This window comes from Alligator mississippiensis, chromosome 1 (genome assembly GCF_030867095.1).
Source record: "Alligator mississippiensis isolate rAllMis1 chromosome 1, rAllMis1, whole genome shotgun sequence".
NCBI lineage: Eukaryota > Metazoa > Chordata > Crocodylia > Alligatoridae > Alligator > Alligator mississippiensis.
The window spans coordinates 170,682,412-170,703,701 of NC_081824.1; the positions used below are offsets into that span (position 1 = coordinate 170,682,412).

A 21,290-nucleotide genomic window follows, 5' to 3' on the forward strand; every position below is an offset into this window, starting at 1 on the left:
TTGCTTTGCCCTGATATTTGAGTAGTTGTATACATACTGGGGAACATAATGATTATACTTGTCTCATAAGAAGTGAAGTATCCATAGCATCCATTTGGTAACACTTACTGAATAATTCTCCTATTTTCCCCCTATTGCTGGAGCTGTTGGGGATTTCAGCCCAAAGAGCTCAATCATTCACTAAATCTTGCTGGGGTACAAGCTACATACTGTATTGAATACTGTCAGTCTTACCTCAATCCTGGGGAAACTCTTCGAGAAGATCATCAAGGAGCATATCTGTGATGGGCTGGCATCGGGGATGATGCTCAAGGGCAACCAGCATGGTTTCATTAGGGGCAGGTCATGTCAGACCAACCTGATTGCCTTTTACCATCAAGTCACAAAAGCATTGGATGCAGGTGTTGCCGTGGATGTAGTCTTTCTGGACTTCAGCAAGGCCTTTGACACTGTCGACCCCCATCCTCATTAAAAAACTAGGCGACTGTGGCATCGATGCCTACACAGTCAGATGGATTGCAAATTGGCTGAAGGGTCGTACTCAGAGGGTGGTGGTGGATGGGTCATATTCGACCTGGGGGGAAGCAGGCAGCGGAGTCCCCCAGGGCTCAGTCCTTGGGCCCACACTGTTTAATTTCTTTATCAGCAATTTGGATGATGGGGTGAAAAGCAACCTGTTCAAATTTGCTGATGATACCAAAATTTGGGGTGAGGTGGGCACGCTAGTAGGGACTGCAGAAATACCTGGATAGGCTGCAGGAGTGGGCTAACAAAAACAGGATGCATTTCAATACGGACAAGTGCAGGGTGCTGCACTTGGGCAGTAGTAACCAGCAGCACACTTATAAGATGGGAAACTCCCTTCTTGAGAGCATGGAGGCAGAAAGGGATCTTGGAGTCATTACTGACTCCAAGATGAACATGGGCCGACAATGCGAGGTCACGGTTGGCAGGGCTAACCGGACCTTATTGTGCATCCACAGGTGCATCTCAAGTAGGTCCAAGGAGATGATCCTCCCCCTCTACGTGACACTGGTCAGGCCACAGCTGGAGTACTGTGTCCAGTTCTGGGCACTCCACTTCAAGAGTGGACATCATTGAGAGGGTCCAGAGGAGGGCCACCCACATGATCCGGGGACAGCAGGGCAGACCCTACAATGAGAGGCTACGGGACCTGAACCTGTTCAGCCTTCACAAGAGAAGGCTGAGGGGGGACCTGGTGACCGTCTATAAACTCACTAGGGGGGACCAGAAGGGTTTGGGGGAGACCTTGTTTCCCCTAGCGCCCCCCAGGATAAAAAGGAATAACAGCCACAAGTTGTTGGAGAGTAGGTTTAGATTAGACATCCGCAGGAACTACTTCACAGTAAGGGCGGCTAGGATCTGGAACCAACTTCCAAGGGAAGTGGTGCTGGCTCCTACCCTGGGGGTCTTTAAGAAGAGGCTTGATGCCTACCTGGCAGGGGTCACTTGAGCCCAGTTTCCCTCCTGCCCAGGCAGGGGGTCGGACTTGAAGATCTACAAGGTCCCTTCCAATCCTACTTCTATGATTCTGTGAATATTGAACTGTGAGGTGGGTCCCCTTGCAGGGGAAGCAGATGATGCCTGGATAATGCACTCAGGTTCTGAGAGTCCTCCAATGCCATCCAATAATTCCTGGGTTAACATTTTCTGGCTGTTATGTCTACTCACTTCCATTATGTTTCCTGTGTACTAGAAGCTACATGCTACTTTCTGTATACCTAGCCACAGTGTTTAGTGTCTCATATATTCTGCTCCATTTTTGTATTGTTCAATTCATCTTACTTGAATAGCCCCAAAATATGCCATCTCAGCATGCTGCCAGTTGGTCATAGAGTTCTGCTACTTTGTGAGTACATCAGAGAATATGATTTGGAGAGAAGTGCCTGAAATCAGCATCAACACAAGAGCATCTTCAAAACATGGACAAAAGGAGGGGGTCATGCAGACAGCTGTCCAGCATCAGAAATTAATTAAAAACCTCACAAGCATCTACCGTAAGGCAAAGAATGACAGCAGAAAGACTAGTAATCCCTCAACTACCTGCAACTAATATAAGGAGATTGACTGGGTACAGCCTTGATTGTCATCAAGCATGACAGGCTTTTGTGGCAGAACAGGCTGATTTGTTGACAGGAGCCAAAGAGAAGGGATGGCACTGGAAAAGATACTATGATGTCCTATGGGGTTGTTGAAGCTTCAGTGACGAGCAGAAGCCATATCATTTCACTTGCTTCCTTTCCTTCCCATACTCTTGCCCTTTGTGATCCAAGATCGATGTCAAGGAATGGGAAATGTTTTTAAACATGCACCTGTTGATTTATTTGAGATATTTTAGAATGGATTTCTGGAGGGAGAAAAATCGTCAGAGCTGAGAGTACTGGTTTAGCAAGCGTGTGTGCCTATTTCTGCATAAACTAGTCTTTTTATAACTGTGTCATGACAGTATCCCGTCAGACAGTTACAAAGATATAGCATTGTCTTAGCCCCTGGGACTTGCAATGCAGACTGTACTAAGTGGAAAAAGTCTTTTGGTGGCAGCATTTGGCTTCCCAGTGCCCTTGATTCACAATTTGCTAAGTATAGGAGAGGCACCCAGGGAGAAAGGTATTTCCTTTGTTAGTAAAATTCCTCATTGTAGTTCATGATCTTAATTTGCACCCAGATTTTCCATGCTCCTGGGTGAGGAATGGCTGAGAATTTTTGACAGAAGAGAAACTCAAGTCTCTGGCTAAGATTCCTAAGCAAGATACAGTTTCCAGCGGGTTTCCCTATACCTCTCTAAGCCTTTCCATTCATTGATACCTTCATCAGTCTACATGCACTGAAATACCTCCTTTGAATAGATAGATGATCTTATGCCAGTTCCTGGAAATCTATCCTATCTTCCATTCAAAGATCTCCAATAAAATAACATCCTCTGAGGTTTTCTAGGCCTGACTTTGGGTTAAAACCAATAACACTTAACAAACGCAACATCTGATTTCCCTGGCCCCTCCCCTCGCCTCCCAATCCAATGAGGCCCCAACCTTTTTTTTTTAATTAATTAAATCTGAAAAAGTACCACAGTATGTCCGTGGTGAAGAACCAAGCTTTCAGGAGCTTCTAAACACATCCATGGACAGAGAAGAAATAAAGGCAAACCAAGAAGATAAAACTTTTCCCTTCTACATTCTGCACTATGAAAAGGCCACTAATTTATATCTTATTTCTTATAATGGACAAAAGTATGCTTTCATTCATGCTTTTATTTTGGCTGGGCTTTCCAGCTCAGATGGGCTGAGACCCAGACCCCAGCATGAGAGTAAGGGGACAGTGAACCAGTAGGACAAAAATGAAATGGTTTGGGGATGACTTGCTGCAAGAAATGCACAATGACTTGCATTCAGGTTATGTCTGTCTACATACCAGGAAAAGGGGGAATGGAATAGGGAATGAGAAGAAAAGGGAGCAGAACAGGGAAGGGGAGGACAAAGAGTCTCACAGTGCTGGTTCTTTGAGGGAAGAAGAGGAAGCAAGACCCAGAACATCAGAGAGAGCTGTTTGTATGACTGTTTGCCAAAACCTGCAGACCCCAGTTCCAGCACCATCTTCTGAACCTGCTACCACACCATCCCATGGATGTGGGTACAATGTCCCACTTCCACAGTACCACATTTTGTAGCCTATGTCCCCACTGGAAAGTTTGGGGGTTGGGTGGGCTGTGAACCAATCCACAAACCCCTGGAGTGATCAGATGTTCTCGTCATTCTACATCCCATGCAGTGGCAGGGTGAGGAGAAGTGGCAGGCTGCAGAGCTCAAGCAAGACCCATTACCAGTGAGATTACACTGGATGTTACTGGATGCACTGGATTGCACTGGATGCTCCATTTATGCCCCTCTGTGCAATATTCTGTTTTTATTGCTGTTTACACACTTTACTCGCAGCTGAGATGCCTGTAATGGTTTTCCATACAGCATGTATTATTTTAATGCCTTTTTATTTCTTAATAAATTGATTGTGTTGTGGAATACATTAGTGCGTGGGTGCTTAGGAAAAAAGGAAAGGTCAAGAAGATGTATACAGAGCTTTTAATAAAGTGTAAAACTCAGTTATAACTATATTAAAGCAAGAGCAAATAACCTGATGCTTTGTACCACAGCGCATAGCATCTCATTCCAACAGCACAACATCACATGTCCTCATATGCATTATTTTGCAGTGCAAGGATGCTAGGTCACAAAGCACGTTTCGCTTCTCTTGGTCATGTGAACCTATCCCTAGTGAAAAAAGTACATGTTATGATTGCCTGCAGACCAGCAATTTTTGGAGCCCCCTCCTGGAGGAAACATCTATTCTTATTCTCAGAGATGTGTCCCAGGGCTCAGCCTGCCACAACAATATGAATGGCATTGAGCAGATGGACATTCTGAAGGATTTGTAAGCATTGCCATCATGCCATCAGCCTGCCAAATGCACACTCCAGCACCCAGAGGTGCCAATCCAGATCAATTACAGGAAGCATTAGCTATTTCCATTTTGCCAGCAGCATCCACACTACAAGACCTCCTAACCAAGACTTCCTGCTGCCTGCTGAAGATCACAGACCACTACTGAAATGGTCTTCATCATGCTCTTTTGTCTGCACTGTTACTGCACTGAGAGGTAAAGCAGATCCATCTCTGCTAGTTCCATGCTTTAGCATGAGCATAGAGTGGACAGAAGCACCTAATCAGTGTAGAAGTGGTTTAATGGATATGAGTCAAGGATATCTGAATAGTATAGATTTTGGCAGTGGGTTCAATGTACCCAGATGTCCAAACCCAGGTAAGCTATGCATTGAAGACACATCTGTAGAGTCCCTTTTTCTGGGGTGATGTTGGCAGTCCTCTCTCTCATTGCTTGTAGAGGTAGTTAACAAAACTGCATTGATATGCCTAGACCAGTGGTCTCCAATCTTTTTAAGTAGGAGATCACCTTTGGCATTTAAAAACAACCCAAGATCTATCATGCATCGCTGACAGCTCCCCCCCCCCCCCCGAAGGCAAGTCTGTGGAGAGGAAAGGGGGGGTTGCAGATAGAGACAATGGGAGAAAAATTATTTGGGGGTGCACCTCCACAGCAGGTAAGTCCCACCCAGCCAGGGCCCCACTTAATTTACCCCTGCTCCTGCCTCTGCAGCACTGTCCCTCACTGCAGGGGCCTTGATCTAGCCCCTTCCCTCCGCCATGGACTAACCTGCTGGGCTGGGGTGTGCGCATGCACGCACATGGGCACTCAGACCCCCACCCCAGCCTTGGATCAACTCCAAGAAGCTCTGACATCTACCACAAGGGGCTCCAAGATCTACCGGTGGATCGAGATCCACTGGTTGGTGACCACTGGCTTAGACTATTCATGTGTCAGAGCTATTATTTCAGGCTGCCTGCACAGGACAATACATTTTGAAGCACTTTCTTGTAAACATGAAGGCAACAAACTGATTTTTAAATGGAAACTGAGATTTTGATGTCATTCCATGACTCCATGATCACAGACCTATGGTGAATGTGCCTTAATTTGGCCCTGATTATGAGTACTGAAATACAGGCTCCTGCATTACATGTCAGTGGGATCAAAAGCAGATGTTCTAAATGCAAATAAAAGAAGAAACAAACTCAACAGGTCATCTTAATGACTCTCTTGGAAAATGCTTCTCACCTTTATCAGGAGACTGATTACTTCAATATGGGCTTAAGAATCTCTGCTCAGAAGCTCTCCAGTTTCTTCCAGGAGAAAAGCCTATTAAGATCTTCCATGCCCACTTTACCCTTTCCTTCTTCTTCCCCCTGCTCCCACATCTTACCTTGGCTTCAGATTCTGAGCTATGGTTTTTTGATGTTCACTTTGAATTCATTGACCTGTGCTCAAGCACCCAGCTTTTTTCTGTCATCTGGCTTCCCTTTGGCTTTCTGCTACCTCCTGATGTTCTCTCCTTTTTTTTTGTTTGTTTTTTTAATGATGCCACTCCCTCAAGCCACTTGCTGAGCAAAGTAGTCTCCTCCCTCTGTCACAGAGTGGGAGAAAATTATTTGATCACCCAGCCTTCATCTCCCTTCTAATGAAGCTGTTCCTCCATTGCCTCCAATCTCTTCAAGTGTACAGTCTATCCTTATCATTTTGGTTTTCTTTCCTAACTGTCTTGGTATCACAGGAGTTTGATTTACATCCTTCAGCTTCAGCATCTCTGCCCTAGTCCATATTACTATAGTAGTATTTATAAGCATAACTTTTAATCACGAACTGAATAAATTCTTCACTGATAAGTTGTTCTAAAAGACAGCAGTTAGCACACAAATATTGCTACTCTGTCTCATAGCATAAAGTGAAACCATAAGTGTGGAAGCAGTAGGAGAAACTTTGCCATGGGTAAGATTGTTAACACTTTAAACTGGTTTTATAACAGCCTCAGACAAATATGAAACAGCTGCTCTATATGATAGCAATTTCCAACAGTAATCTCTCTACTTTTTAAAGTTTGAGCTTCCTATAAAAGAAATTGGTGCTGCTATTGTTTAGGAAATTAGTCAGGCTGCAGTTAACAGCTTGTGAAATACTACTTTTGATCTTGTTTCAGTCACAAGGATACTACAAATGGCAAGGTTGGGTTTCTCTCAGCTGATGTCAATGTCCTAATACTAGAAAAGTAAAAACCTTTAATAAATTATGAGGAAAGAAACTTAAGCTCATATTTCACATCTTCTCAAGACATGATGTCACTTGACAAAAAGAACATTTTCTCATGCAGCTAAGCAATTAGACACCACAGACGCCGCAGTTTTGGTGGGGCAATTATGGCTCAGCTGAATTATGCTCAGAAATATCAGGTCCAAAGTCAGAGAACTGATAAACCCATTGAAGAGGCTGGAAACAGATTTGGCAACAGATTCCCTGATTTATCTTCATAAAAGCTGAACAGAGCAAAAGCAGCTCATACACTGAGTGTACCAGAGGGCACATGCACATCTTTGAATGAATGAATGACACCATGTAGTTAAAATCAAAGTATTTTAGATTTGTTATGATCACCTATTATCAGAGCCATCCCTAGGGTATGGTGAATCAGGGTGACTGCCCTGGGCCTTGCGCTTTGGGGGGCCCTGCAGAGATGGGCAGAGCAGCCATGGCCCCTTCCGCAGGGAGCCAGAGGCTCAGCTAGGGACTCCTAGAGCTGGAGGCTCAGCCCTGTGCCGCGGAAAAAGCACGGAGACCCAATCCCCGCCTTTGCAGGGGTACCATGGCCCGCGCAGTGTTAAGGGTGACCCCCTTAGGGTCACCTCTGCCTATTATTTGTATGGCAGTATCACCTGTCCTAAGAGCCTCAGTCATGGACTAGGACCCTATTGTTTGCGTCACTGAACAAACACAGAATAAAAGAAAATATAAAAGAGTTAGAGGAAACAACTGTAAAGGATTTCTTCTGCATTATTTATCATGTCTTTCTGGCATACGCTACTTTTCCAAGCTAAAGGAAATGTAAAATATGTAATAAAAAACTTTAAATATGAAAAGAAAAAACAATTGCAATAGAGATGATTTGTGACCTAATTTTTTATTAAGCCATAATGACAGATAGTATCCTACCAACTTCCCCCCACCCTAACTGATTGGAAGAGTTGAGCACTCAAAGGGAAGGCAAGGACTGTGAGGGGAAGCATTGACTTCTGCATAGGGCACTAGTTTGGGAGTTAGCCAAAGTGGATTCTATTCCCATGACTTTGCTGTGTGATGTCAGGCAGCTCACTTCACTTGATGTAGCTGTTTCTCAATCTGTAAAATTGGAATAAATATTATTTAACTACCTCTGAGAAGTACTTTGAAAGCTTCTGATAAAAAGAACTGTTTAAAAGCCAAGCATTATTGTCACCCAAGTCATCATTAGTAGGACTGCACCGATAAAGATTTTCTTGTCTGATACCGATGGCTGATTATTAACCCGCCATATCAGCTGATACTGATCCAATAGCCGATTTACAGGAATGTAGCCCAGCAGCTTAGAGAGCAGTATCTGGCCAGTAAGTCTGTGGGAGGGAAGGGGTGTGGGAGTCGGGGTGCAGATTGAGGTCCTCATGGTGAGGGAGGGAGTGGGGGAGGGGCAGGGGCCGCCCAGCCAGGGTGGTGAATACAACCCTGCTGGGAGCAGGACAGAGCAATGGGTGGCTCATCTGGAGAGCATGGGAAAGGGGGTGGCTCCCCACTACTGCATGTGCCCCTGGGGAGGCAGGGGGGGCATGTTCTCCCCCAGATTTGTGCACAGGGTGAGGGTGGGCTGCACATTGCAAGCTTGGGGCCAGGGGCTGCACTTGTCTCTTCCTGGAAGGGGGGCTGGGCTGGGCTGAGGCTGTGCTTGGGGTAGGCAGGGGTGGGACAGGGCGGGTTCAGCTGTGTGGACTGGGTCGCAACAGAGGTGCTTGGAAGGGGTGGCTACAGGGAATTTTGGGGTGGCTATAGCCCACCCCATAGTCACCTTTCCCAGCACCACCACTTCCTGTCTCAAGCACAGCCCTGGCCCAGCCCCCCTCCCAGGAAGAGGCCAGCACAGCTTCTGGTCCCAAGCTCACAGTGGGCAGACCGCCTTCACCCCGCACACAAATCTGGGGGTCATATGCCCCCCATGCCTCCCCATGCATGGGGGTGCATGCAGTGGTGGAGAACTGCCTCCCTGTGTGTACCCCCGCACCCTGGACAACCTGCCCACGGCTCTGTCCCACTCCCGGAGGGGTCTCATTCACCACCCTGGCTGGGCAGCACCTACTCCTACCCCACTCCCTCCCTCACCATGGGGGCCTCAATATACCCCCCTTCCACATCCCATTCCCCCACAGACTTACTGGCTGGACACTGCTCTCCAAGCTGCTGGGCTGCAATCCTGGCCGTATGCATGCTGCGGCTGTGTGCATACACGTGGCATTTATCGGTGACATTATTGGCTACACTGGCCAAAAAAAGCCAATTGACGATAATGTTAATTTTCCTTTTTTCAGTGCTAATCCAATGTGTGACTGATATATTGGTGCACCTCTAGTCATTTGTTGTTAGGAAATGCCCAACACAATGGTCATATTTATGCATTCATAAAAAAATACAGCATTTTCAAGTGCAAAGGCTGTGGTTTATCTTTCCAAAAAAAATATAATTCAACAGTCGTGTGGGTCATACATGTGCACGAGTCATATGAGGGGAAGTTTATGGAGCAGAGTTTTTCTGTTTTCACTGTAAAGCAAGGGGTGTAAAAAAAGCCACCCTGAAAACAGAATAACTGATGACTAAGCAGTCTGGGAAAACCTGAAAGGGAGGGGGGAAGGGGAAGAAAGTCATCTGCACTTAACCGTGTGTCAGCATGATGTAAATGGCTCTAACAAAACACACGTGCCAAGTTTTCCAGCAGAATTTAAGCTGAAGGTTATGATGAGATGCTGCAGGATGAGAATTAGGTGTAGATGAAAGCTATGCTGATGTCTAGTGAAAGATGAAAAATCATTTGCATAAACTACCACACTAGCAGCACATTTGCTGAAACAGGAGTCTTAGAGGGCATCAGCATGAGACGGACCTAAAAAGGTGGGTGGAGGTACAAAGACAAGTCAGATGGGCAGGATCAAGGAATGATTCAGATGAAGGCCTGGGAAATGGCTAAAAAAATGTATATACATTCTTTTAAAAATGACCGAAGCTGGTGCAATATATTTATGAAGCAGAAGTTATTATCCATGACCATTTGTGCAAGCTTAGGTCAGCAGTTGCCTGACAGCTGTTTAAAAAGGTGGTAAACTTTTACTCATTTGTCACAAATATGTTAAATCTTCTAGGACTTGATTTGTACAAAGTTTTTCTGAGCTTTGTTACCCCAATGAGAAGAACAGTGGATGATACAGATGCAATAAGCATTACCATTTCTACTACAGGCCATGAGAAAACTCATTTTACAGTTGGATTGTGCTATGCTCTTAATGGAAAAATGGCTAAGCCAGTGCTCATTTTCAAACACAAAATGATGTCTTGTGAAACTTTGCCAAAAGATATTTGTGTATCAGTTATGAAAGAGAATGGATGAGCGATGAAATGATGACAAAGCAGATTGAAAATTGTTGGCAGGATGACTTTTTAATCTACAAAACTGTCTCATGTTGGATTCTATGCATGTTCACATCCAAGATGGCGTTAAGAAAAAGTTTTGTAGAGTTGAATTTAAATTACCTGCCATTCTAAGAAGCTTGGCCAAATTACTACAGGCCCTTGATGTGGCTGTTAATTGCAGTTTTATAAATGTTATGCACTATAAATGGAAGGCATAGATTCAGGAAATTCTGCATGAATATAGGAAGAATGACAAAATGAAACATGCTTTTACAGAAATATGCACTTGGGTTCACAGTGCTTGGAAGGGTGTCACTGAAAATTGTATTAAAAAAAATTTCTATTTCAGTATGCACCACAAACTCAGCTCCGAAACTGACAAAAAAAAAGCTAAATCCATCTCCAAATGCCAACCGCAAATTGGAAACAGATGACAAAAGCAATGTGGTTCTTGATGCTTGCATGCTGTATACATTTGCAGTGACAGTGAAGATTCAAAGTTTAATGTGTCTGAGTGAAATTTTGGGTCATTGATCAGTTTTGAAAAATTGTATTAAATTGTACTTATTTTATAAGTGATTATAATTATAATCAATTTTACGGGAACTATTCAAGGATTCAGGTCATCTGAATACTTTCAAGTAAAAATACTTATGAAGGAGTGTAGGTTACTTGAAGGTCAGGTTGTATGTGTGAAAATACAGTAATAAAAATCTCCATTCATACACTACGCCTGCAGGTTTATCTTTCTGCAGATGGTTTCAATATCAGCCTCTCCTATGTAGGGTCATTATTCACCTCCCACTTCTCCCCCTTTCATAAATTATGCTAATCCTACTACAGTATGGAGCATAATAAAAATTGCCATTGACAATGAAAAATATATATGACAAAATCTCTGCCAATTATACAGTTGATCCAATAAAAGATATTACCAGAAAACAAACAAACAAACAAACAAACAAAACTTGCCTCATGTAGGTAGCCTGAACTACCCTGGCTACAAGTAAGCCTTTTTTTATTTATGTTATTTTATATGACATTCTTAAATTGTTTATGCTATAATGTTTTAACTGTACCACAGTTTGCACAACAGTCAAAATGTTGTGGATGGGGAATGGGAAGGTGTAATTAATAAAAGTATAATTAATAATACTTCTGATTGCCTTCGAGTTAGTTTGTTCTTAGCAGTAAATGATTGGCTATATTGAGTTCTCATTTTCACCCTGGACCTTCAGTTCCTCCAACTAACCTTCAGCTGCCAAGAAATCTCAGTCCCACAGTCATCATCATCATCATAATTTCGAATTTCTAGGAACTTCCCAACAAAGATCAAGTATTTAAAAAACATTAATTAAGCTTTAAGCTCACCCATGAAGCATCAGTTTTCTCATTCCCATTTTACAGAATGGAAAAAAGGTCCAAAGCAATGAATTAAGCAAGCAAAGCAGTGTCACTGCTAGGGAAAAAATGCAGGAGTTATGACCCTGAATTCCATGCTCTAACCATATTCCTTCCCTTTATTGTTCAAATAACTTACACCTATCTGTTATGATACTGTGACCAGGAAAGATTTGTGCCAAATACAACTTTCCATGACTCATAGCTCAGTAATTCACACCTGGACTGCTCTTGTGGCTTAATAGACACACAGCCATTTCTGAAAACCAAAGAGCTTGATTTGCTTTCTACTTTGTTAGGTCTTTCACAAAAACTCTTTACAAATTTGTCACTGAACTACAGTTCTAATGTGTCCTTTATAACTGCCCCTTGCCACATGCTCATTTTATTTGCCATCATTAGTCCTGAATTTAAAAGAGTGATCTTCCAAAAGACAGGATTTCACTGAAAAGGATACCAGCTGACTGGAGTGGGATAAAAAGTAGCGATCATTTCAATCAGTTGAAGAGTCTCTAACAGATTGGCACCACACAAATCTCTTTTCTCATTTTATGATAACTAGATCTTAAGATGGGAAGGAAGATGTGCAGTGCTTTTGGCATGCTCCACCTGCCCTGCTTCAGGGTTGTGCATGCATGCCTCAAACGGGCAATCATGTTTATACCAAAATAAACAACACAAAGATGGTCTGATGACATACAGGCACAATCTTGTCTAGTATGTTGGGGGGAGGGAAGGTTTGAGAAACAGTCATGTCAATTACCATTTCCAGATCAAGAACAGCTTTCTTTTCCTCACAGTCTGATCTTGATTGTAGGAAGCTTGTCCCCTCATTTGATCCGTGAAATGCTGAACTTCCTCACTTCCTGGTGATTACAAAGGGAACAGAAGACTCTAATGTAACTACCTGCAGCATGAGACCCCACCTCTACTATGACTGCAAAGGCAAAGTTCCCCTGACTTCAAGAGGGGAGTTACCATCACTTCCTTGGGAGACTTTTCCATGGTCTAACACAGACTTCATGGTTGGGACTTTTTTTCAACATTTGACCTAGATTTCATAGATTTCATAGATTTCATAGACATTAGGGCTGGAAGGGACCTCGGAAGATCATCGAGTCCAGCCCCCCGCCCAAAGGGCAGGACGTCAGCTGGGGTCATAGGATCCCAGCAAGATAAGCATCCAGTTTCATCTTGAAGGTGTTCAATGAAGGCGCTTGAACAACCTCCGGCGGCAGGCTGTTCCAGACCTTGGGGGCTCGGACAGTAAAGAAATTCTTCCTTATGTCCAGCCTGAAACGATCTTGTAGTAGTTTGTGACCATTCGTCCTCGTCATCCCTTGGGGCGCTCTGGTGAACAAACGTTCCCCTAGATACTGGTGATCACCCCTGATAAACTTGTAGGTGGCCATCAGATCACCCCTGAGCCTGCGCTTTTCCAGGCTAAAGAGCCCCAGGGCTCTCAGCCTGTCATCGTAGTCTGCTTCCCTGACCCCTGATCATGCGCGTAGCTCTTCTCTGGACTCTCTCAAGCTTCTCCACATCCTTTTTGAATTGTGGAGCCCAAAACTGGACGCAGTACTCCGGCTGCGGCCTCACTAAGGCCGAGTACAGGGGGAGAATGACGTCCCGGGATTTGCTTGAGAAGCATCTATGGATGCAAGCCAGCGTTTTGGTCACTTTACTAGCCGCAGCATCGCATTGCAGGCTCATGTTCATCTTGTGGTCAATGATGACCCCCAAGTCTCTTTCTTCCATAGTGCTAACCAACATAGCACTGCCGAGCCTATAAGGATGCTGCGGGTTTTTCTTCCCAAGGTGGAGAACCTTGCATTTATCGGCGTTGAACACCATCAGATTCTCATCCGCCCACTTGCTGAGCCTGTCCAGGTCAGCCTGAATAACCCGCCTGTCTTCTGGCGTGGATGCTTTGCCCCAAAGTTTGGTGTCATCGGCGAACTTGGCCAGTCCGCTTCTGACTCCAGTGTCCACATCGTTAATGAAGATGTTGAACAGTATGGGTCCAAGGACAGAGCCCTGGGGGACCCCACTGGTCACAGGACACCACGATGAGTGACTTCCATCAATTACTACCCTCTGGGTCCGACCCCGGAGCCAATTTTCCAGCCAGTGGATCGTGGGGGACCCAAGGCGACAATTGGCCAGTTTCTCCAAGAGACGATCATGGGACACCAGATCGAAGGCTTTTTTGAAGTCAAGATATATGACATCAATCTCATCTCCCTTGTCCAGGTGATAGGTCACCTGGTCGTAGAAGGAAATGAGATTGGTCAAGCAAGACCTACCCGCAACAAACCCGTGCTGGCTATCCCTTAAGATGTTGGCGTCGGCCAGTCCATTAAGGATGGCCTCCTTAATAAACTTTTCTAAGATCTTCCCCGAGATAGAAGTCAGGCTGATGGGCCTATAGTTAGCTGGATCCACTTTCCTCCCTTTCTTGAAGATAGGCACCACGTTGGCCTTCTTCCAGTCTTCGGGCACTACACCAGAGCGCCAAGAGTTTTCAAAGATCCGCGCTAGAGGCTGGGCTATGATGCTCGCCAGCTCCTTGAGTACCCTGGGGTGAAGATTGTCAGGGCCAGCTGACTTGAAGGTATCCAGCTTCTCAAGATGTTCCTTCACAAAGTCAGCATTAATGGAGGGCAGGGGATCACCCTCACCCGGACTTCCCGGCCCTGTAGCAGGCACAGGCGTCCCACGGGGCTGATGAAAGACCGACGCAAAGTACCTATTTAATAGGTTGGCTTTTTCCTGGGCGTCAGTTGTCAGTTGCCCCATCTGGTTCAGCAGGGGTCCAACGTTGCCCCTGCTTTTCCTCCGGCTCCCCACATATCTGAAAAAGGACTTTTTATTGTCCTTGGTGCTCAAAGCTAGCTGGAGTTCAGTTGCAGCCTTGGCTTTCCTGGTCAGCTCCCTACAGGACCGGACCAGTGCAGAATAATCCTCCTTGGAGGTGACTCCCATCCTCCATCCTTTGTAGGCCTTTCTTTTTAGCCTCAGGAGGTCTGCTAGGTCCCTGGAGAGCCAGGGGGGCTGCTGTGCCCTCTTGCTGCCTTTCCTCCGAGATGGAATAGACTTAGTTTGTGCATTGAGGATCGCTCCCTTGAGGAGCAACCACTCTTCTTGAACTCCCCTCTCCCTGCGGTCACAGTCCCTTAGGGCCTCACTGACAAGCCTCCTGAGCTTGTCAAAGTCGGCTTTCCTGAAGTCAAGGACTTGCGTGTTGCTGACCGACTTGTCAGCTTTTCGGCGGATGGTGAAGGTGATCAGCTCATGGTCGCTGTCACCCAGCTTCCCATCGATCTCTAGGTCGCCGACTAGGTCCTCCCCAGTAGCCAGCACCAGGTCGAGCAGCGCTTTGCCTCTCGTTGGCCCATAGACTTCTTGAGTCAGGTAGAGGTCATCCACGCACGAGAGGAAGCTCTGCGACCGCTCAGATTTTGCTGAGCGATCCTCCCACGAGATGTCTGGGTAATTGAAGTCACCCATGACAACCATGGTCCTGGAGCAAGCTGCCTCAGCCAGTTCCTGGGCAAACTCCTGGTCTAGCTCAGGACTTTGGGTGGGAGGTCTGTAATAGACTCCCACCATTGTGTCCCCTGTGCCGTGTTCCCCACGGATTTTAACCCAGAGGGTCTCCAGCCGTCCACCCTAGTCGCCAATATCGGCTTGCAGGGACGCGTAGCTTTCCTTAACATAGAGAGCTACACCCCCGCCCCTTTTCTCTACACGATCCCTCCTGTACAGGGTATAGCCATCTATCCCCGTGGTCCAGTCATGGGTGGAGTCCCACCAGGTCTCCGTTATCCCTATGACATCGTAATTGTTTGCACTGAGCAGGAGGATGAGCTCCTCCTGCTTATTCCCCAAGCTCCTGGCATTTGTGTACAGGCAGGCAAGCGCCCCCTGGGGGGCTCCTTCCTTGCCCACAGATTTTACCAGGGCTGGGGCTGGGGCGGGCTCCCTTGAGTGCCATGATCCGCTGGCTTTGCAAGGATTGCTCAGCGGTCCAGCAGTGGCGGTCGTCCCCCCGTCCCCCAGCGGGCTTAGTTTAAAGCCCGGTGGAGCAGGTCATGATGTTCTTTTTCTTAACTAAATCCTTTTCTTTAACTCCCTTCTACTAGCTTTAAAAAATCTCCTTCCTTCTTGATTATACCTTTAGTTCAGGTATATGGTTATTATCCTGCACCTTCTCCTCCAAACTTTGGCTTATCCAAACTTTACATAGACCCATCCATCTTCCATAGTTCTGTTTCTCCAACTCTTGGTTACTGTCCTCTGTTACTTCCTCCAATTTGTCTTCCTCTCCCTGCAGGAAAGTATCCAGAAATGACTATCATTTTCTAGCAGCACCAGCATCAGTCTCAAAAGAGGGATTATGCTTGTCTATTTCATGATACATTTCAGATATCCAGCACTAAAATGACATCAACTGTTACTGCTGCCCACTAGATCTCCTTCAGCATCACTGCTTTCCAAGTTATTTTCCTACCGCTGAACAACTGTTTTTCTAGTTTCTTTCCCCCCAGATGTATTTGCTTGCATCTGTCAAGGATGAATCACATTTTGTTATTTCCTGGCCATATGTTGACCCTATGTTGGTCCTTTTTTTTTTCTTTCTTGTTATCTTGCTTGCTTGCTTTTTTTTTTCTATATTCATACTAGTGCTCACAACCCTCCCAATTAATATCGTGCATTAATTTAATTGTGTTATTTACCCATTTCCCAGGCCATTACAGACATTAAACAAGAACTGATTTAACACCTACATACTTTTCCTTCAACCTGATGCTTTGTCATTACACTCTTTCCAAGCTTTTGGGCAAATTACAGTCTATAACACAAAGGCTATAGCCAAACCAATTTGAATGCACTATCAAAGTTAAACAGTCAAAGAAATTGTATGAAAAACAGTCTTCCATTTTTGTTTTGCTTTTTGTTTTGTTTTTCTAAGTTTGCTGAAATTCTTAGTTTTACTTTTCCCTTTCAAGTTAGGGTAGCTGTTAACTGGCAGCTGTGAATCCATTACAGAAGAAGGAGTCTGAAGGAAAAAATTGGGAACCATAGCCTTATACAAATAAAACTCTCCTTGCTTTCTCCACCAAATGGTGTATTCTGTTTCACTCCCTGTACTAAACTCCTGTGTCCAGTTGCTGTGGTCTGTTAAATAACTTCTTCATAGTACCCCAGAGATGGTTACATTTAGCACTGAATGAAGTGATCCCTTTGCGTATGCTTTGTATATTAGGTTATAAAACTTGTTGCGTACTCGGGAATCTTTGGATGAAAGCAGCTGTAAAAAAAGGCAATTCTTAAATATACTCCACAGAGAGTAAGAGATGGGGCACAAGAAGAGCCCTGCTGGTGAAAGCACATGTATACAGAAGAACATTAACCTGTGATGCAGTATTACTAACTTGCATTTTTTTTCAGCTTAGCCCAACCAGCTACCTTGTTTGAATGCTTCCCTTCCTCTCTGCTCCAGGGATATTTTTGAAACTAGTATGATCCCATTCCACAATGATACACTGAAGGCTGCACATTCCCAAGTGTTGCAAATGGATACATATAACCAGATTCAACATGAATTTGTTATCTGGAGCAAAGGAACATAAGTAGGTTAAAATTATTATGTATAGCTTTCGCAGACAAAAACTATATGGACTTGATGGTGCATATCAGTAATTTAAATCTTTTGGGGAGTGTTGTAATTACTTCAGAATCAAGCCTTACAAAATTATGGTTTTATATAAAATCAAAACCAAAACTCCAACACATTAAGCTATGGTAATATATAGCCTAAGCACTCAAACTGTCCTGCCTCTGCACTGCAATGCTCTAACACAATAGCCATGTTATGAGGATTGAGGTAGAAGAGAGTATGCATCCCAGATTAGCTTAAACAGAATTATAAAGTGTTTTTTTCACATTACTTCCCCTTAAGGCATCACTGCAGAGCAAACTTAAGGTTGTTTGGGTGCCCTGACTATACGTTTTTCAGCATCTGATGAAATAAGCTCCTGCTACAAAAGATGTATGCTATACTTCCCTGATTTACTTAGTCTACAAAGTGCAAATCTATCCTGCATTCTGCCTGTATATATCTTAACATGATTAGATTCCTTTTAAGTCTAAGTCTGAATTTCCTGGGTTTGTAATATGTTAATCACCTCATTCCTGTAGTGCACTGGTCTCCAACCCATGGCTCAAATCCTATAGTCATATAATCATAGGACTGGAAGAGCTTCAAGGATCCCTTCATCCAAGTCCCTGCACAGATGCAGGGCACTGCTTATCACTACAAGAGACTGAAAAGTTGATAGGAAGTGCAAAGTATGATGTTATCTGCAGTACATTTCTTGCGCCATACTGCTGCCCATAGGCCAACAAAGCTTGGGTAATGCTGCTGTACTGTGTTTACCCTTAAAATATTGCCAATGCATACCTTCAGCCTTAATTCTATTTTACTGTAGGGTATGTTTTTATTATTATTTGATCTGGAAATATTCTTGGTTTTGTAAAATTATTAAATATTCCATACACAAACACTAAGGCTAAATACAGACAGTCAAAAAGCCTAAGGCTGAATCAATTCAATCTTTGCAGGTTTTTAAAAACTGCATAGACTGAACCAATAAGCAAGTGAACTGACATTCACTTTTCAAACAAGAAAGGCAGCCAGACCCATGCAGTGGCCCACACTAATAGCCTGGGGGTGCTACAACATGCCTCCCAGCCTGCCGGTCACTGCACAGAGCTGGAGCCTTCTGATTCCCCAACCATGGCCCTTCCTCAGCCTCCCCGCCAGCTGAGCAAGGTGATGGGGTAGAGGAGGGAGACACATGGACCCACCCTTCCTGCCTGGTACTGAACCCCCAGTTGGGAACAGCCTGGGATAGGGGAGGGGAAGCTGGAGCTGGGGGCTTTACTCTGCCCCCACATTCCTCCTCCCCGCTGGGATCACAGCTGTAATCTCCTAGCCAGGCTCCTTCTCAGCCTCCCACCCAGCTGAGGCAATGAGGGAGGGAAGTCTGTGTCTGGGCTTGGGTCTGCCCCCAGAGCCAGGAGTCATACAACCTCCTCAGCCTGGGGCTTGCTGAGGGGAGGGGGAAAGGGAAGCCTGCAGAAGTGACTTGGCTTTGCCCCAAAGCTGGAAACCAGGAGCCATGCGGACTCAGCCTCCAGGTTGGATGGGGGAAACCCACAGCCCTGCACCTCCCCACCCAGAGCTGGGAGCAGGGCTGCAGTCCCCTAGTCACACCCCCTTCTCAGCCTCCAGGTGGGCTAAGGAGAGAAGGGTGAAGGGGGTGGGGCTTGGCTCTGCCCCCAAGAGCCAGGAGTCACACCCCCTCCTCAGCCTGCAGGCCAGCTGAAGGGAGGGGGATGGAGAAGCTGGAAGTGGGGCCTTGGCTCCGCCCCAGAGCTGGGAGCCACGCCCCCTAAGCCAGCTTAGAAACTAAGGGGCGTGGCAAAGGGACTCCAGCCCTCCTCCTGCTCTTGGGGCGGTGCCAAGCCCCAGTGCAGGCTTCTCCCTCCTTCTACCCAGCAGGGAGGCTGAGAAGGGAACATGGGTCCTGGCTCCCAGCTCAGAAGTCAGAGACAAGCCCTGGGGCAGGCTTCTCCTCTCCCCTTCTCCCCCTGAGACTGAAAAGGGGGCATGGCTTCCAGCTCTCTACTCTGGGGGGCTGAGTTAAGCCCCCGCTGCAGATGCCTGCACCCCTCCCCAGGCCAGCAGCACCTGGCTGGGGATCTGGTTCTCTCTTCCCTGCCCCCCTCCACTGGCAGTACCCAGCTAGGGGTCTGGTGCTGGTCCAGAGGAGTGAGTTTTTCTCTCCCATCCCCTCCTCACCCAGAGGAGTGATAGTACTCCAGCTAGGGAGCAGAGGTGTGTGGCCAACCCTGATCGCTGGAACAGACAGCTCAGCCCAGGGCTGCAAAGCATCCTGGGATGCTGGGGGACTGAGAGTTAACTTGAACCTGGAAGGGGTCTGGGACACAAGCTCCATAAACCAATTTGATCTAAATCACTTAAGTCTGATACTACATCCATCCAGGTTTATCTTAAACAAGTTTCAGGCATTTTGAAAGCAGTTTAAGTACACTGAACCTCTGTTCCGCTACAGGTCTAAGCCAGTTTCTGATCACTTAAACTGGTTTACGTGTAACTTCTGTCCCTAGCCTGAATGGGAAAATACTACTATGTAATATTTCTAATGATTTAAAAATTTGATATCAAAATTGAATTGTTTTAATAAGTAATTTTAAGGGCAGATTCACTAGTGTATCAAGACAGCCAGAGTCTACCAGGCCGTTATGATGAGTTAGCATTGGCCTTGCAGCAACAGGGCAAAGCAAACAAACTAAGCAGTGTGATGGATCTGGTTTTTCAAGTGACTTTAGTGTAGAGAACTGCATTAGGGGGAAGGGGTCTGTAACAGGGGTTTTCTGGGGCCAGTTAGAAATTGGCCCGCCCACCTGTTTCTGGGCTAACTGCCCACCTCTCTTTTCTGCCATGCCTTTATGATACATAATTATGGTGTTAATTAGGCAGGAGGCTGCCCATTTTTGTACCCCAATGCCAGGGGCTTTATCTGAGGCTGCAAAACCTCCCCTACACTGCAGCCCATGCCTCACAGATGGCATCTAAGTTCTAAATGTCTCTGGCCCCACACTGGGCCCCATAATACTCTGGTCTGGACCCCAACTAGACCCCTTCTCATTAGGTGGCCTACTCCACTATCATTCTGGGCTGCCAAGCTCCCTGCACTCTTCCCCACCTCAGGTGTGGCTCCCCCGGGACCTTTGGCCACACAGGCCCTGGCCTCACCTCCAAGGCCAGTCAGAACCCCAGGCCCCCAGCTCTGGGGGTCCCTCGCAGTGAGCCCCCAGTCCTTTTGACCCTTCTGGTCCTGGCCCCAGCATTGACCAGTCGAAGGTGCCTCAAGTCAGGCTTCTAAGCAACTAGCCCACACTCTTCTACATGGGTCCACCTTCTCGGGCCCTACTATGGGGTTACCCACCCAGTTGTGGGGGATGAGATAATTAAGGCACCCCAACCCACCTTTCACTGGGGTGGTAACTGGCCTGGCATTTCCTGGGGCTCCCATGCCACCAGGAGCCCCACCAGTCCACCCATCCCTGGCAAGGTACAGTTTTAGATCATGTTCAGGACCAAGAGCCTCCTAGCCATTCCCATAAGCTCTTGCCCTTACCTCCTAGGTCCTCCTGGCCCATTTCCTGTCCTAAAAGTGCCAGACACCCAAAGGTGCACTGCCACAGGGTCTTTATAAAAACCATGGAGAACTCAGCATGGATTTTCTTTTAGAGTGCTCTTCCCCCAGTTATCTTAGCAGTATAAAGTCAAAGTGCCATGGAGCCCAAGCAATCACATTGTGAGTGCATGGTCAGTGACCCCTTTAAGACTAAGGACAATTAGGCCCATTAACATGTCCTGGAAAAGAGATTCTTTCCTATATGTCCTTTCTGCCTCATACCACCTAGGGCTAATGGCAATGAAGGAAGGACTTAGAAGCCTACAAGCCACATGCTTCAGTGACTGACCTTCTGGTACCAGGCCCTCCAAGTGAAATTCAGAACTCTGCATAAGACACCTAGACTCCTTATGCTTAGGGGTCTACCCAACTTGAAGAGGAGGCCAGGCAATCTCATTGGAAGATCGCAGGGCTGGCCACCATTTTTATTACCTTATCATGGTGTGCCCCCACTCCCCCCAGATTTCTGATTGGCCG

General features: G+C 46.0%; 1 long non-coding RNA gene across 1 annotated transcript; it reads right to left on the reverse strand.

The window, feature by feature from the left end:
* Window positions 1-7,575: 7,575 nt before the first annotated feature.
* On the reverse strand, window positions 7,576-12,381 carry LOC109282127 (uncharacterized). The gene is made up of 2 exons (XR_002089003.2): window positions 12,284-12,381; window positions 7,576-7,812 (listed from the first exon to the last, which is right to left on the reverse strand). It is a non-coding gene; the product is annotated as an uncharacterized LOC109282127 (long non-coding RNA).
* Window positions 12,382-21,290: the final 8,909 nt, after the last annotated feature.